Source organism: Macrotis lagotis, chromosome 1 (genome assembly GCF_037893015.1).
Source record: "Macrotis lagotis isolate mMagLag1 chromosome 1, bilby.v1.9.chrom.fasta, whole genome shotgun sequence".
Lineage (NCBI taxonomy): Eukaryota > Metazoa > Chordata > Mammalia > Peramelemorphia > Peramelidae > Macrotis > Macrotis lagotis.
Genome location: NC_133658.1, coordinates 655921286 through 655938098, shown reverse-complemented (window position 1 = coordinate 655938098; position 16813 = coordinate 655921286). Strand labels below are relative to the sequence as shown.

The 16813-nt window shown below is 38.4% G+C and overlaps 1 protein-coding gene and 1 long non-coding RNA gene across 8 annotated transcripts in view; one reads left to right on the top strand and one right to left on the bottom strand.

Annotated features, from left to right (window-relative positions):
• The window catches only part of STK17B (serine/threonine kinase 17b), a 33388-nt gene extending 24749 nt beyond the window's left edge, over nt 1-8639 (bottom strand). The window contains exon 1 of the mRNA XM_074215437.1: nt 8553-8639. The gene's annotated coding sequence lies outside the window, so the exon portion shown is untranslated. The remainder of the gene's footprint in view (nt 1-8552) is intronic.
• Nucleotides 8640-8976: 337 nt separating this feature from the next.
• Nucleotides 8977-16813, top strand: part of LOC141507607 (uncharacterized) — a 90757-nt gene continuing 82920 nt past the window's right edge. For 5 of the 7 annotated variants that reach the window (XR_012474194.1, XR_012474196.1, XR_012474193.1 and 2 more), the window contains exons 1-2: nt 8978-9158; nt 10856-10958. This is a non-coding gene — a long non-coding RNA (uncharacterized LOC141507607). Of the gene's footprint in view, nt 9159-10855; nt 10959-16813 lie in introns of all 7 variants that reach the window. The other 2 variants (XR_012474195.1, XR_012474192.1) reach the window with 2 other exon arrangements.

Here is a 16813-nt window from a genome sequence, read left to right as displayed (position 1 = left end):
TTCTATTCCTTTGAGGGAAAGGCTCTGGCCATCCAACCCCTAAGAGTCTTCCCCTCTGCTCTTGGCATACTCGTTGTCAGACTTGACTCCCCTAACCAGAAACTCCTGCATTATTCTCCCTTATTATGTAGGCATTTAATAAATATTAGTAAAATTCCCAGAAAACTCTCTAAATGGAAAAGTTCTTGTCTTTTCTGTTTGGTCCAGTGGTCAGGGACACCAAAACTGAAGTAAAGTTTATGATGTACCAGAATCCCCGATCACTTCCAGCTGTACAGATTCAGATTTCTTTTTATCCATAACCACTTTTCTGTGCTTCCAAGCATACCCATCCCCCTCTCTTGTTCAACCAACTGTTGAATTAAAATTTGAGATATATTTACTCAACCAGGTCCACAAGCAGCAATTATTTTAATTCATCACTTAATTCCTCTTAAATACCTCAATCCAAAGACATTTTTTGTGGTACCAAACAACTCATGAACTACTAGCAAAGAGCTTCAGTGTCATTTTCTTAACATTACAATTCTAATTTGAGTACTCATATATGGCTAAGAACATGCTCTTTAAACAGCTTTATCTATTATCAATGGGCTTCCTTTTAGCCACAATTCTGCATCCCCCATTCCATCTCCATGCTATTCTGGCAATGGTTATACAAATACAATGCACTTGTCATCTTTGACTTCCAATGTGCTAAACAAGACTAAGAAACAGTATTCTCTTCTAAATAGGACACAGACCAAATGGAACCATCTCTGTACCCATAGGGGAAGAGTCTTTTAATGATATTCTAAGAGTAGTTTAGAACAGAAGGTTTAATCAAGCACAGCTCTTCTTAATTTCCTCATTACAAAATTACTTGATGTACTGGGAAGATGCAAGAGTGTACCTTCAAAAAGGACTTCCCACTGGTCAAGTGAAATCAATGTCACAACATTGATAGTAGTTTAGGAGTAGGGATGGGGCCAGGCAAAGTTTTCAGCATCAAAGCTATATGACTAGGCCAAGTCTTGGTGATCTAAGCTGTTACTCCTTAAAACTCATGCAGCTATTTTCCTTCAAGCCTGTGAACCACTTTCACCAGGCAAAGAACACTTCCATATTGCTCATAGAATCATTAAATGTGGACTCCAAAAACCTGGAGGCTAATGGAATTCTCAGCATCATTATCTTACCTAAAATATAGCCAGAATGCTCTCTTTGAATGACTTTGTCACCACCAACTTTATCAGAAGTCCAAAGAAGGGAAGACAAAAACGTAGAGAACATATAGTTTCACTCTTGGTTGTGCAATAGGGGAAAGACATGGATACATCACTATCAAAAAAACTTAGCAGAAAGCTTAGTCAATGCAGCTATGATCTTCTCATACCCTAAGGCTCATCTGGCTTGAATTCTCAACTTGGAAACAAGTAAATCCATCTAGTGCGTGGGTTCTTAAAAACCCACTGCTAACTTGTTTTGTTTTGTTTTTGTTTTTGTTTTTTAGGTTTTTGCAAGGCAAATGGGGTTAAGTGGCTTGCCCAAAGCCACACAGCTAGGTGATTATTAAGTGTCTGATACTGGATTTGAACTCAGGTATGCCTGACTCCAGGGCTGGTGCTTTATCCACTGCGCCACCTAGCCGCCCCATGCTAACTTGTTTTTAAAAAAACATTTTGATAACTGTATTTCAAAATAATTTGATTTCCCTTGTAATCTATTTTATTTTATGCAATTAAAAACATTATTCTAAGAAGTCCAGAGGCTTTAGAAGACACACACAAAAAAGATTAAGAATCCCTGATTTAGTGGTACTCAGCTTGCTTGTGGTCAGTCTAATTATCCAACAAAGGTAATCATCCTTCTTTGACCTGAAATATTTCAGTCCTTAACACATCACCACACATTTTTCTCCCCCCATTTCAACCCCATGTTCTTCTGGCAATGGTTTTGCAAATGCAATGCATTTGCCATCCTTGACTTCCAATGTGCTAAACAACATGAAAAAACATCAGTATCTTCTAATAAACCAGGACACAGACCAAATGGAACTATAAAAGTCTTTTAGTGATATTCTAAGAGTAGCTTAGAACAGAAGACTTTTTTTTAATTCAAACTGAGCTTGTCCAGCACCATCACCCTGGGGAACAAAATTTAAGGAACGACTTATAAGCTGCAGAATTGGGAACATGCTGTTTCCTGCTCATTGATTACCCTCTCCCTATAATGGCTCTCCTGCCACTTCATACTTGCCTAAGCATGAAAATTATGAAAGAAATCTTATGGTACACTTTAAATACAAGTTGGTAGATTATGTGCACAAATTCTGAAATAGTTATGCATTGAAAAGAATGTTGAACCTCAAGTCAGAATGGAAGTGAAAATCTCAGGTCTGCCATTTACTTCTAGTGTAATTTTAGCAAGTCACTCTAATTTTCTAGGTCTCAGTTTCCTCATTTGTAAAATAAGGAAATTGAACTACATAGAACATCTTCAGAGTTTCTTCCAGGATGGATGTGCTGGAGTCATTTCAAACTGTCTCTAGAAAAAGCTGATAGTTAAATAAATGTATTCTCTTCATTCTAGAACAAGTAGATATATAGCTTTACCTCATATAAAATTGAAGACTGGTAGGCATGGTGGAGGGAAGTTGGTAATCACAGAGGCCTAATATCATATTTAGGACCTTGAAAAAGTATGAATAAGCAAAATACTCAGAAAAAAATCCAATTTTACCTTCCATAAATTTGATTAAAAAAAATCATGCCTTTACTTCCTTCTTCAACATATAAAGTCTGGCTATATTGTAGTTCTCTTGCATGGACCCAGATAACCTTATGATAGTAAAACAGATGGGTCTTACTAATTACTGAATGTTTTGAAAAACTACAGTAAAGAAAATCTATCACCAAATTTATCTGAACTTAATAGCATACTGTGCTGGGCAGCACTGTAAAGATAATTTTGTTGGATACCATGTGTTTCTATCAAGCCCTTTATATGGAAACTGACTCATTTGTAGAGGTTCATCATCTACTTTCCATTCCTTCTAAGTATGTGAAGTTAGAGCTAACAGTCCTAATGGTTTTTAATAACTTGGACAACAGCCTACTAACTAGTCTCCCTGCCTCATGCCCCTTCCTAATCCTAAATCCAGTATTTAGAGAGACACTAAAGTAATATTCCTAAAAAAGCCTGATCATGTTTACTGCTCTGCTCAAAAAGCTCAGTGGCTCCCTAGTGTTTCTAAGATAAAAGACTAACTCCCACTTAAGAGTTCAAGTCCTTCACAATCTGCCTCTATTCTCTCATTTTAGACCTAATTCACCTTGCACCCTGACTTATACACTCTACATTACAGGCAACATCATATCCATCTCCCAGCTTTGTCACTATTTAGATGTTGTTCCCTGTCCCTATTTCCCCTCCCACCTCCCATACCTGGAATGTATTCCTATCCTCACCACTTCTTGGCATCCCTAGCTCCACTCAAGTAAGTCTCTCCTGATTCCTAGAGAACTATACCCCCCTTTGACACATCCCTTCACCAGTAAAATGTATGCTCTTTTAGAATACACCAATTTTCATGTTTACATATAGCAGGTGTGAAAAACAGCATACACACACACACACACACACACACACACACACACACAGTCCCAAGATGTTAAAATACTATTGTACAGGTTAAGGTAATATCTGATAATAGGATCTGTTAAATAAAAGAAGGACTACTTTACAATCTTATCTGGGACCTCGATTTCTCTACAAAGCACTAAATACCCACAATAATACCTACCCAAGTTAAACCATCAATGACAGTTTACAATTTATCAAAAAACACTTTAAGGTTTGCCAAATGTTTCCACTATCCTGTGAGGAAAGCGGTTTTAAATATTATTATTCTCCTTTTACACCTGGAGAAACTGAAACTCCGAGATAAAGCTTCATGTCCATGGTCATACCATCACTTAATACTGCAACTAAACCCTCAAACTTCTGACTAACATCCAATGTTCTTTCTGCTCACTCATTCTTTTGAGGGGCAGCTGTATTTTTTTTAATTTTGCTAGTCTCAGTGTGAAGAGTATAAAAAGCAAGGGAGACCAATACCTAGAGTCATAGACAAAGCACAGGGACAGCTTTTGAATTTGACAGTCTTTTTTTTTTTAAAGTAAGCAAATAGCAATAAGGCATCCCCTGAAAGATCTAACTTTGGGGAACACTTTAAACTGGAGAACTGCTGACACTTGACAAAGGGTAAGGGAGCTCTTTCTGAAATCTCTCCCAATCACACATGGCCCATTTATGCCTGGTGAGGAGGAAGGGTTACTGGAAAGAGAGCTAATGAATGCCATTGAATCTAGAAGATGAAAATACAAAGCTTAGGTGATGTTTTTTCCTCCCAGTTGTATCCCAATGCCTCATAAGCAGTTTTAATTTCCTAGTTTTTAAAATGCCTGACTGGAAAAAAAGCATAAACGGGTCTGATTCCATTGACAAATATAGGAGCAGTCCAGTTAAGTGACTCCAGCCCCGGGGCTGAAGTCCCCAGAACCAGCCCCAGCCTTGAACTCTGTGCCAAGAAAGTGAGCCACTTTGCTTTCTTCTTCCTGTACTTTCAGAACAAGAAACAGCAGCACTATAATTGTCAACCAGGATGGACAGAGGCTGAGGAATGCATAAAGGGTAAGAAATACACAGTATTATGAAAAAGCAGGTTTCCACTGTAGACAATAAATGATCCTTATTAAAAAACTACAAGCACAAAACTAATTTCTATTAATTTCTGCAATAAAGAAGATAATATCACATTACTATCAAGTATTTTTTAAAATATTGCCTTCTTAGGGGTGGCTAGGTGGCACAGTGGATAGAGCACCAGCCCTGGAGTCAGGAGTACCTGAGTTCAAATATGGCCTCAGACACTTAATAATTACCCAGCTGTGTGACCTTGGGCAAGTCACTTAACCCCATTGCCTAAAAAAAAAAAACCAAAAAAATACCTCAAAATATTGCCTTATTACATATGGATGGGGCAATTGAACAGCAATCAAGTAAGGGAAAAAATCTAAATTACATTAAAAATGAGAAAATGTCTAGTCTGCTTATTAAATTGTATTGTGATTGGAGAACTGCTAGGAAAGATATTTAGTCAAAGATGGAAAGACATTTTCAGTATTTATTAAAAGAGTGCCTAAGAGGTAAGTGTGGAAGTGCTACACCTCCTTGGGGGAAAGTTTTATTTATTCTCTCATAATCTGTACATAGCCTATACAGTGAAGTCTTTTCATTCAATTATTTTTATTTATCCTGTATATAGCTTGCCTTGCATATATTTAAAAGAAACCTGCCCATTAGATTATAATCTCTTTGCTGGCAGAGAATGCCTTTTGTCTCTCTTTGTATCACTTAGAATATAGTAGGTACTTACTAAATGTTGATTGATTGATTAGCATTTAGTAATCTTAGTAGCTCTAGCACTAAGTATGTTTGTTGATTGACACATACTCTGGATTTTGGGCAAATCATTTAACCTCTTAGTACACCTAACAACTTTTTTTAAGGTTAAAATGAATTACAGAGTTGTCCCTGTAGATGCAATTGGTATACTGAAAGTTATTTTTTAAAAATCTGCATCTGGACAATTCTTCCCCCACATTAACAGTTGCTCATTTATTAATAAATATCTGTTTGAACGGATGAAAAATAATTAAATGCGGAAATATTCAAGTAACATTTTTAAACTTCTGGGTGGTAAAGATCATCTTTTTGATAATAACATTATTTAATCATACATTTCTAAATAAAGAAGGTAAAATTAAACTTATCAACTTAGCTTAGTATAAACTACTTTTGTTGAAAACTTAGGTAACAGGAAAACTTCACGTATACATTCTAAAAAGCAGTAGCACTGTTGACTTAAGACACATCCCTAAAATACTTTTTAGATGTCCTTGAATGTGAAAAACCCAGTCAAGTTATAAAGTACACATCCTACCAGAAATAGATGCTAAAGTTTTAGTATGCAGAAATTCAGCTAAAAATTAAGGAAAGATTAGTCACTGATTTTCATGCTTGTACTGATTGAAGGGGAAATAGAAGAAATTGAGTAAGGAAAAACCCAGTATTGGAAGAATATGGTTCTGTGGTTTTAAATCTTATAACAATTATTAGTTTCATGTAACAGTGTAAAATCTTGCTGTACAAGATTAACCATAAACTTTCTGAGTGTAAATCGTCTGTTGCCACAGAATATCAGACTTAAGACCTTTATACTATCTTGTGTACTTATTAATGATCAAATCTAGAGTTTTCATCAAAACTGACACTGTCTTAAACCATTTTAATTCACTATTTAGTCATCATACAAAAATAAAAGCCAGGTCTTTGTTCCCCCAAATTTTTATTTCTAAGTTTAAAAAATAGCATTTCTTTAATAACGTTTTGCAAAATATTTGAGGATTTCTTTTTCCCATTTGTTTCCCAAGTTGTCTTCATTTTTTAGGTCCATATTTTAAAAAATGGAAAATATCATCTGAACGATCTGTAGAAAGTTTTTAAAAAGATAAACATGTAACCATAACTGTGTGCCATAACTGAGATATTAGCACATAAAAGATACAATCATTTGTTTTATAACCGGCCCATCAAATTTTAGATACTACTGGTTTTTCTAAGAAAAAAAGCAATTCCATGTTATATATATTTTAATACTAATATGTGACTTATAAACTTACAAAAATTAATAAACCCTAAATGTTCCACCTATAGAAAGCTATAAAACTTCTGAGAAATACTTTCTCATAACCTTTGTTGGAAAAGTATCTTAACTTTAATAAATAATGCTCCTAGGCTCAAAAGTTTAATGACAAATTTCAGAAGAACTTTAAATGTATCTCCGAAACACCCATTCATGTATTTCTCACCTTGTCCACCATTTCCTTTAATACAACAGGGTGTCACAATGAAAACATGCATAGGCAAAGATATGACAACTTAAAGGGTCAACCAATAGCGAATCAAAGGATGGCAATTTTAAAACTGAAAAGGAACCTTCAGAGTCATATAGGCCCAAGCCCTTCTTTTATAGATGAGGAAACTAAGGCTCAGTGAGGTAAAGGTCGCCTAGGTAGTAGATGACTGAGTCTGGTTTTTAACTCATGTCCTCAGATTCTAATTGCAGGGCTCTTTCCACCATACCAGGAAGTCTCATTACAAACTAAAATCTCATTAGCATTAAGAACATCTCATCACTAGATAAATAAAACAGTAAAAGTGTCAAACACTACTTTTCAGTCTTTTTTTCTTTTGTTATATTTACTGAAATTTACTTAAAACACTTTGCATTTTAGCCATGCCAGAAGGTGATTTCCTTACTGAACCCTAATATTCAAAGTGTTGCCTCTGCCACCATTTATGAAAATGAAAAAAAAAAAGACTTCCACCACAGCTAACATTCATCTATTTTTCTTTCTATTTTCTACCTTGGGATGCCTGAAATATGAAGGAACTACCTAAAATGATAGAGTTAAGTCAAAATATTAAAATAAAAGTACATCTCTGTATATCTTCACTTGTAAAAGTTACATTTTTTTTAAAAAGGCCGGTTATAGAGAAGTTTGAGGAAAGCAAACACAGACAAATCTTGACTAAACCAGAAGGAGAGAAAACAAATGGGCTTGGGAAGAAGAACCCATCAGGGTGGACTAGACAGGGAGTAAACTCTCATTAAATGAAAAGTAGGTTCCCCTCCCCCCCTACACACAGGCCACCACCTAGTCAGTCCCAATCTGCACATTCACAACGTGGAGAAAAACACTGCGTAGTAAGCAAACAGACATGAAAACGGAGACGCTAATAAACAGATGACGAGCAGAAGTGAGCTCCTCTCTTCCATGTACTCTAACCTCATCTGACAACTTCGGGACTGGAAGGACGACAGTCTCCCCCTGTAACAGCTCTGCCCTTCTCCCTCCTCCTCTCTCACTCTCCCACGACCCACGGCTGTGATAGCAGCCTGGAAGCTCAGGGTTTGGGGAAAGAATTAAGGGGAATGGGCAGCCGTCTGGTGCCAAAAAAAAAAAAATTAAAGAAAAAGAATCGAAGGGTTCGGAAAGTCAAGCCCTTTTCTAGGGGGGCTGCTGGTGAGAATTTAACGAGCGGCTCTGGGTCGGCAGCAGCCAGGGCGCGCTTTTCAATGTCATCTGCAGTAGCTTTCGGCCACTTTATGAAGACCAGACAACCCACAACCAAGAAGCCAAGCCCTGGCTTGTACTATCTGCCCGTTTCCGAGGTGTAAAGGGTCACGCCGGGGAGCGAAGCCCTTGGCCACCCCCTTGGCTCTGTCAAAGGAAGAACTTGAACTTGACCCCAGGTAGCCTGGGCCGGCTCCACCTGCGCCAGCCCAGCAGACCCTCCTCCGTCCGGACTCCTCCGAGAAGCCGCCGCCCTGCCCTCGGCCGGCTGGGGCGGGGAGGCGAAGCCCCCCGAGCCCGGGGCTGCCCTGGCTCTGGGGCAGGAGGGAGCGGAGGAGGGGACCCCCCCTTCCCTTCCCCCCAACTCACCGGCGATGCCCCGCTCTCGCTGCCCCCTCGGCGCGGGGGAGTCGCCGGGCCAAAAGCAGGGGCGCCGGGGAGCGCGAGGCCTCACGCTCCGGGCCGGGTCGGGACGCGGGGGGCCTCGTTGCCTCTCTCTCCCCCCGGCGACGACCCGGGCTCGGGAGGCAGCGACTCCGGATCTTACAGTTGAGGTTTGAAAACTTGCAGCCGCGTCGGCCCGCAGCCCCGTCCCGGAGGCGCCGCCTCCTCCAGCTCCGGGAACCAATCAGAGTCAAGTTCAGGGGCGGAGCAGACACGTGACACTCTGGGGCGGGCCGAGGCCGGGGAAAAGTGAGGCGGCAGCTGGGTCCCGGGCTGGCCGGGCCGGGCGGCGACTCGGGAGTCTGACCCGGCTGCTGGGGGAGGGGCAGAGCGAACTCCACGGAGAGGGGGGGTCGAGCAAGGGCTGGGGCAAGAGAAAGAGGTCGGGGGAGGAGAGGAGAGACAGACAGACATGAGAGAGAGAGACGCCGAGTTGCTCAGTTGTCCTCGGCATCAGGACGGAGAAGCTCGGGCCGGGCCAGCCGGGCCAGACTTCGAAGGACCTGATGCTCTGCGGGCCTCCCAGAGATAGTGAGCAGACAAAGGAGACTGGGGAGAGGGGAGTCATAGCTGGGACAACAGCAGTGAGGTGGCCCTTCGGGCTGGCGAGAGGCCGGGGGGTTCATGCAGTGAGATTTGTGGCAGCATCCCCATCTCCGGTGCCCCCTCCTACTAACAAATATTTTTAAAAAACCAATTAAAGGGAGTGCAATTGCCAGGAATCACTGATTATTCAGATTTCCTCAAAGAATGAGAATTAAAATAGTAAATACAGAAAGAGGTTTTATTACTTGAAAGAGATGTTCTAAAGAGAATATAATTCTATATTCATATTTAATGTTCTGTTTGTAACAAGCTACATCAATAATGAATTATAGAACACTGTTAGAAAAGTCCTTTCTATAGAGGAGTTATGAAAAGAGCTCCGGGACAAGCAAGGTAGGCAACAGCAAGTGGTATGGAATGGTGGCCACTAATCCATATGTAAGGACCCCTGGGAGCTACATAATGATTTAGTTTTTAAAATGTAATGTCTGTCTACTTGTGGTTTTCATTTTATTTTCTTTAATAATTTTAAATTATATTTTAATATGGTTCTGGCCCCACACCAAGTTTGACATCCCTGGGTTAGAGCACAAGTTACAGGGGCTATCATAAAGAAAAGTTAAAAGATTAGATCTGTGATTTTATTGGTATAGGGAACTTCCAGATGAAAGTATTCCTTCATCACTCTCATGAGTTACTTGAACAGACAGCCATGATGTTGTCAGACATAGAGCTAGAAGTCCCATCATCCTGGTTTCAAGATCCTGTCTCTCTGTTCACTATATTATGCTGCCCCCATACTGTGAATGTATGTGTGTTTAAATCAATATTTTCCTTCCCCTTTCCTCTCTGTAGAGATTGAGATGATTTAGAACTTTGTATAAACTGTTTCCTTTAATTGTATACATATTTTCATAAGTATATACATATGTATGTATCCAGTGCTATAAAATTCCATACTGTATAATACATAGGAGTTTTTCAGAAGAAAGGAAAGAGTACGGGAGAAGTCAAATGACATGGATTTGAATCTTGGCTCTACTATTTACTATCTATGTAGCTTTGAGTTTAAGCTGCCCGGGGTCTCAATTATCACATAAGATAAAGATTTGACGGAGATCACGACTAAAAGTGTTTTCTAGGTCCAGATTTGATCTCATGTCTTATTCTATAGCCTTAAAAACGATCTTATTTGGTAAATATTTATTAGATATCAATGATCACAATAACTTCTTAATTGGTCTCCTTGACTTCACTCTCCCTCTCTCTTCCACAAAGTTCTCAACTCATCACCAATATACTGCCACTCAGCCGTGCATTCTTTTGACCCTAATGACCCATGGGGGAAAAAATGGGATTCAGTTCTGGGTAAATTTCCCCTTTAAACTTTAGCAGTGAGAGTGATAAAAGTGATCCTACAAATCACATAGTTTTGGGGCCACTTATAAACATCAATTTAGTTGTTCCTGTGCTAAGGGTGAGATCCTTTCTAAAGAACAGTAATTGGAAAAATTAAGGGAGAACTGACATTTTCACTATTAAGAAAACCAAAAAGACAAAAGGAAATGCACTTAAATGGAAGGAAGCATCTCAAGTTTTCCTTGGATAGTCAAATAAAGAAGTAAAGAAAACTGGTTTTTATTATATATTCAAAGATAACAGAAAATATAATTTCATTGCAGAGACTGCCGTACCCTGGAGAGGTCCCTGCTCTGCTGCACTCTCCTCTGCTGAGTATCCTCACTTCCCAGACTTTTCCATCTTGTGAGCCTTGTCTCTAAGCAGGTATTTTTTATGTTGTCTTTCTCATTAGAATATAAGCTCCTTGAGGGTAGGAAGTGACTTTTTCCCCTTGTATTTTTATCCTCAGTACTTATCACTATGCCATACACATAGAAAGTGTTATTAAGTTTCTCTCTCTCTCTCTCTCTCTCTCTCTCTCTCTCTCTCTCTCTCTCTATATATATATATATATATATATATATATATATATATATATATATATATATATAGTATTCCTAGTCATCTCAGTGATGAACATTTGTAAAAAAGATTACGAGAATAATTAAGATTTATATATCAATATCTCTTAATAAGAAATTAGGATGGAAAGAACTTAGAAGAACCCAGTAAGACCTTCCAAATTAAATTAGTCTATACTTCTACACTTTGTAACTTCAATGCAAAGATGGATATAGAGAAGAATTAAGGAAAGTAGATTATAAAACACAAGAATAAAATATGTACAATCCACACAAATTATAGGTATATACACAAATATATGACTACAAATAGTTTTTTTTTTAAGAAAAGAGTCTAGGCTTTTGACTTGAGCAAGTTCTATAAAATTAGTTTGGCATAAATTTGGAACTTGGAATTCACATTCTAAAATAGGAATTGTTGCAGGATGTGACCATTTTGATGAAGATTAAGAGCAAGAAGTATGGCTTTGAGATTTGGATTGATTTAAAATCCAGTATTCTCAGTTTTCAGTTACAAGTCTCTCACATAATACTAGTCTCACGATAATTTTTTTTAAAAAGAAGCTCAAATGTTGAATCCTATAAATGAAACTTAGTTTTATGTGTAGGGAGGAAAAAAAGAGTCTAGGGGCATGCCCATGACAAGGACAAAATAACAAAACCAAAACATGAAATTGATTACATCTTCACTAAGGGGAAATAACTGGTTACTCATGCAGGAATTATTTCTGAATTATTTGTCTATGTTTAATCAACCCATTGACGTGCTAGAGCAAAGATCAAAATCAGTACCAAAGTGAGGGAAAAAAAAGTATAAAGACATGACAAAAAAAAAAACCCTCAAACTAACCTACTTAAATAACAATAAATCATGGAACTATGGATTTAAAATAAAGAGCGTCAACCTAGACTTTCATCACTTCCAAAGGAAATTTAACAAGTATTTTATACATCACAATGAAGTGATTATTTTTAAGTATCTCCAGTCAAATATCTAATCAGTCATCAGTTCTTAGCAATTCTCTCTCTACTGGCTCTTTCCATTTGTGATAGTTCATTGTTTCATTTCACAACTAGATTATTAAGTGTCTCTTCAATCTCTCTAGCCTCTTTCTGCTTAACTCCATCCTGCAATTTTATCTTCTCAAATAGCATTTATGTTACTTTTTCCATTGCCTAAGAAGCTTACTATTTCTATTTAGAACCAATTTAAATTCAAAATACCAGCGCATAAACTTATTTAGCAATTACTCTTAATATTCCCATCTTCCCCTAGCCAAATTTTATACCCCCATAATAATATTGTTACTCTTTTCCATAGATCTTCCACCATAACCATGTTATTGTTGCCTTTATATATATTACACATATGTTTATACATACTAATATTTTTGCTCACAGACTTTCCTTATCTATGATTTCCCATTTTTCCTGTATTATCACTTCCCATTTTAAAGATCTGTCCCCTCCAAAATATTTTCCCTGCCTTATCTCTTCCTCCTCTATGAGCACTTTTTTTTGCTCATTTCTTTCAATACATAAATTATTTATGCTGAACTGATAATTCACTTGAGCTTATAAGTGTTCTTTAACTATTTCTAAGGTTTGTCCTGTGCCCCCAGATGCAGTGGTGAGCTAGTAAAGGAGAAAGGCTCTTCATTCTAGTGATTTTAAATTCAATTAGTCAACAAGTATTTTATTAAGCCCTTACCAACATAAGTGCTGCTGCTGTTTGTCCTTCATTCCTCCAAGAAGATTATGACATGATGGTGAGAATGCAAGCACATGAACTGGATTTGAGTGAAGACAATGCTGTGCTAAGTCATCAGCCTCACTTTCTCCTCCAGAGCAAGTGACCAGATATGAATCAGGAAAACTGGAGATGGCTCTGGATGTGAGATAATCAGGGTTAAGTGATCTGCCCAAGATCACACAGCTAGTAAGTGTCTGAGGCTGAATTTGAACTCAGGTCTTTCTGACTTCAGGCTCTACCCACTCTGCTATATAATTGCCCTGATAAGTGCTTGGAACACAAAGGGTAAATGCTGATGCTTCTCTGTGTGTGTGTGTGTGTGTGTGTGTGTGTGTGTGTGTGTGTGTGATGCAGAAGGACAGGTTCTAATCCAACCTCAGACACTTGATACTAACTGTGTGACCTTGGGCAAGTCACTTAACCCTGACTGCCTCACATCCATGGCCATCTCCAGTCATCCAGATGTGTATCTGGTCACCGGACTGAGAGATGACTCTGGCGGAGAAAGTAAGGCCAGTGACTTAACACAACATCTCCTCACTCAAATCCAAATCACTTGCTTGTCATGGCATCACATCAGGGATGTGATGGTCTTCTTCTTCATCATCGTCATTATGTATGTAGTACTCATGTAGATTATGTAAATCCATATGGGTCTATTGAGATATGACTCAAAGAGAGGAATATCTAGATATTTCTATAATCTCCTCCACCATCCTTCTGTTCTCTTTAGAAAGATGGAGTAGTTGGCTAGAATTATAAATATCTGCCCTCTTAAATATTTAGCGTAAAGAAGATAATATTTAGGTTCAAGCTGAGCTCCTGATTGCTATCCCTTAATGAAGAACTTATTCAAGCTATAAAAATTTAAGATTTGACTCCCTTCTTATCAAATCCCAGTTCCACAAAGAACACAAATAGAAAATAAACCATTTTAACCAAGCCAGTAGTAAACAGAAATCAGAGAAAATGTAGAGATGAGATTGTATCAATGAATGAGCTCTCCTACTGGAATCTAGATCCCAACTCAACTAAGAGTTCCAGATCTTATCCAGGGGGAAACTATCTAAAACCACTTGTGTAGTGGCCTGGGGATAGAGACATGATGGTGGTGCTTGTTCTTCCACATTTCAGCTTCTTCCCAGAATCTTTCTTTCCTTTCTGGGGTCTGAAGAGGGTTTAGAGGCACACTTCTCTTTCAGAACCAGAAGCTTGAAGACTAGCATCTCTCTTCTCTCAAACTCTCACCAACTCATCCCCTTATTTTGGCCATGCAGCATCAAATGATTATTTTCCACCAAGAAAGGCTCCTATACAAATGGACTTGGAGTAGGAGCAGAGGGAGACATGCAAAAGAAAATCAAAATAAGCCTCTACCTTCCAGGAAAGAGATCTGGAAAGGCCTCCTGTTAAAAGATGGGATCTGAGCTCTCATAAAGCAGGCCTCAGAGTCAGAAGATAGAGGGGAGGGGGCTAAGTATTGCAAATATGAGTCAGGAGTTGGGGTGTGAACTGAGAGAAATAAAAGACCCGTGGTCAGGTGGATCACAGAATATTATATCAGGTAGTAAAACATGAGAAGACTAGAAAGCTAGGAAGAATCAAGTTTGTAAAACGTCAAGGCAAAGAATTTTATGTTTGATATTAGAAGTAATAGGAAATCACTGAAGATAATTGAGTGTTTACGTGTTGAGGGTGTGTGTGTGTGTGTGTGTGTGTGTGTGTGTGTGTGTGTGGTGGGGTGGGATGGGATGCTGCAGTAGAGGATCTAAATAATAACCCTTGTTTCTAAGGCTATTGATTCAGTCTCCCATCTTGGAATCTGTTCAATTTTATACATTGCTTCAGCTCAAAAATCAACCTTCAGTTTCCTTATTGTAGCAACCTAGTCATTTCTCTATGATTTCCTTCCAGCTATCTATGGCAATCTATTTCTGGTTGTGCTTCAGAGAATATTTTATATTTGCAAACCAAATAATTAGCAGAAGCTGTTGCAAAGTATCAGTGAACCTGTACTCCTATAGACTCAAGTCACTGAAGATATTGCTTTGTAAAAAGAAACTATGAAAAAAAATTAAAAAGCAACTATGAATATTTATGTATATATGTATGTGTATGTCAGCCAGTCAGTAAATATTTATTAATATTTAGGCACTGGGGATACAAAGAAAGGCAAAAGGCAATCCCTGCTCTCAAGGGGCTCACAATCTGTTGAAAGAATGTGCAAGCAATTAGAACAAATAAGCTATGTATAGGATAAATTGGGAATAATTAACTAAGAGAAGGCACTAGAATTAAGGAAGGGCTAGGAAAAACTTTCTGTAAAAAAGTAGGATTTCAGTTAGGACTTGAAGGAAGCCAAAAGGGGAAGATGAAGAGAAAGAGTATTCTAGACATGGGGAAATACCTGAATTGGGAATGTCAGTAAATTGTTTATTTGGGAGATTGAGCATCTTGTGTGAGGAACATAAAATAGAAAAATGTCACTGGATGTTGGAGTATGTAAATATAAGAAGACCAGAAAGGAGGTGGGGGTAAGTTGTAAAGGGCTTTGACCACCTATACTTTATCCTAGAAGTGATAGAGAAAGACTATTGTTTACTAAGGATAGAGCCTTTTAGCACAGGAGGCTACAAGCAGCTATCAAAAGGGTAAGAAGAGGGGCAGCTAGGTGGCGCAGTGGATAGAGCACCCGCCCTGGAGTCAGGAGTACCTGGGTTCAAATCTGATCTCAGACACTTAATAATTACCTAGCTGTGTGGCCTTGGGCAAGCCAACTTAACCCCAATTCCCTACCAAAAAAAAAAACAAACCCTAAAAAAGGGTAAGAAGAGAACCAAGAGAAAACACTGGCATGAAAACCTAGACAGAAGAGGGTATCAAGGTGAAAAGTAAGATTTAATATATCAAAGACTGCAGAGAAGTCAGGAAGAAGGAGGATTGAGAAAAGACCATTAGATTTAGCAACTGAGATATTGTTAGTCACTTTGGAGAAAAAGCACTTTTAGTTGAATGAGATAGGAAACCAGACTTTAGAGAGAGTTGAGAATGAGAAGAGAAGAAGTAGAGGCATGTATTGCAGGAGAATTTCTCAAGGTTTAGTCACAAAAAGACAGAGATATATGACAATATCTAGCAGGGAGGAATGGATCAGGTGAGAATCATGAGACATAAGCAGGCAATAGGGAAGCAACCAATGACAGAGAAAGATTAAATATAAATGAGAGAATAGTGATGCTAGAGGGGGCAATGTGCTAGAGAGATGGAATGGAATGGGATCAGTTTTATATGTAGAGAGGTTTGCCTTGGCAAAGAAAAGAGCTACTTTATTATTTGAAATAGTAATGAAAGACAAGATAGTGACAGGCAACATCTGGGAATTGGGAAATGAACAGAGGCAAAGAGAGACCTTTAATTTTTTTTTAATTTTTCAAAGAAATGGGGTTAAATGACTTGCCCAAGGCCACATAGCTAGGTAATTATTAAATGTCTAAGGCCAGATTTGACAGGTCCTCCTGACTCTAGGTCCTGTGCTCTATCCACTGTGCCACCTAGCTGCCTGAACCTTGATTTTTTTGAGAACAATATGAGTTAAGGTTCTCTGCTGATAGGATGAAAACAAGAGGAAGTTTGAGGAGAGCTTCAAAAGTTTGGAATTTGGAGGTATAAAAGAATTTCTTTGTACCAGTGAAAGCCCAGTTGAGGTTATGTAATATAAATTTGAGGTGGATTCAATAAAAATGGTTTAATGATTTTTCTTCACCTTCATTTAGTAGCACATGTGAAAGAATGAAGGCAATTTTCATAGGTCAGACTCAAGACTGGCTAGGCAGGACAAAGTCAATGATAGCATAAAGGGAAAGGGACTCAAGAGAAGTAGAGTAGAACATTACCAAGGGAGATGA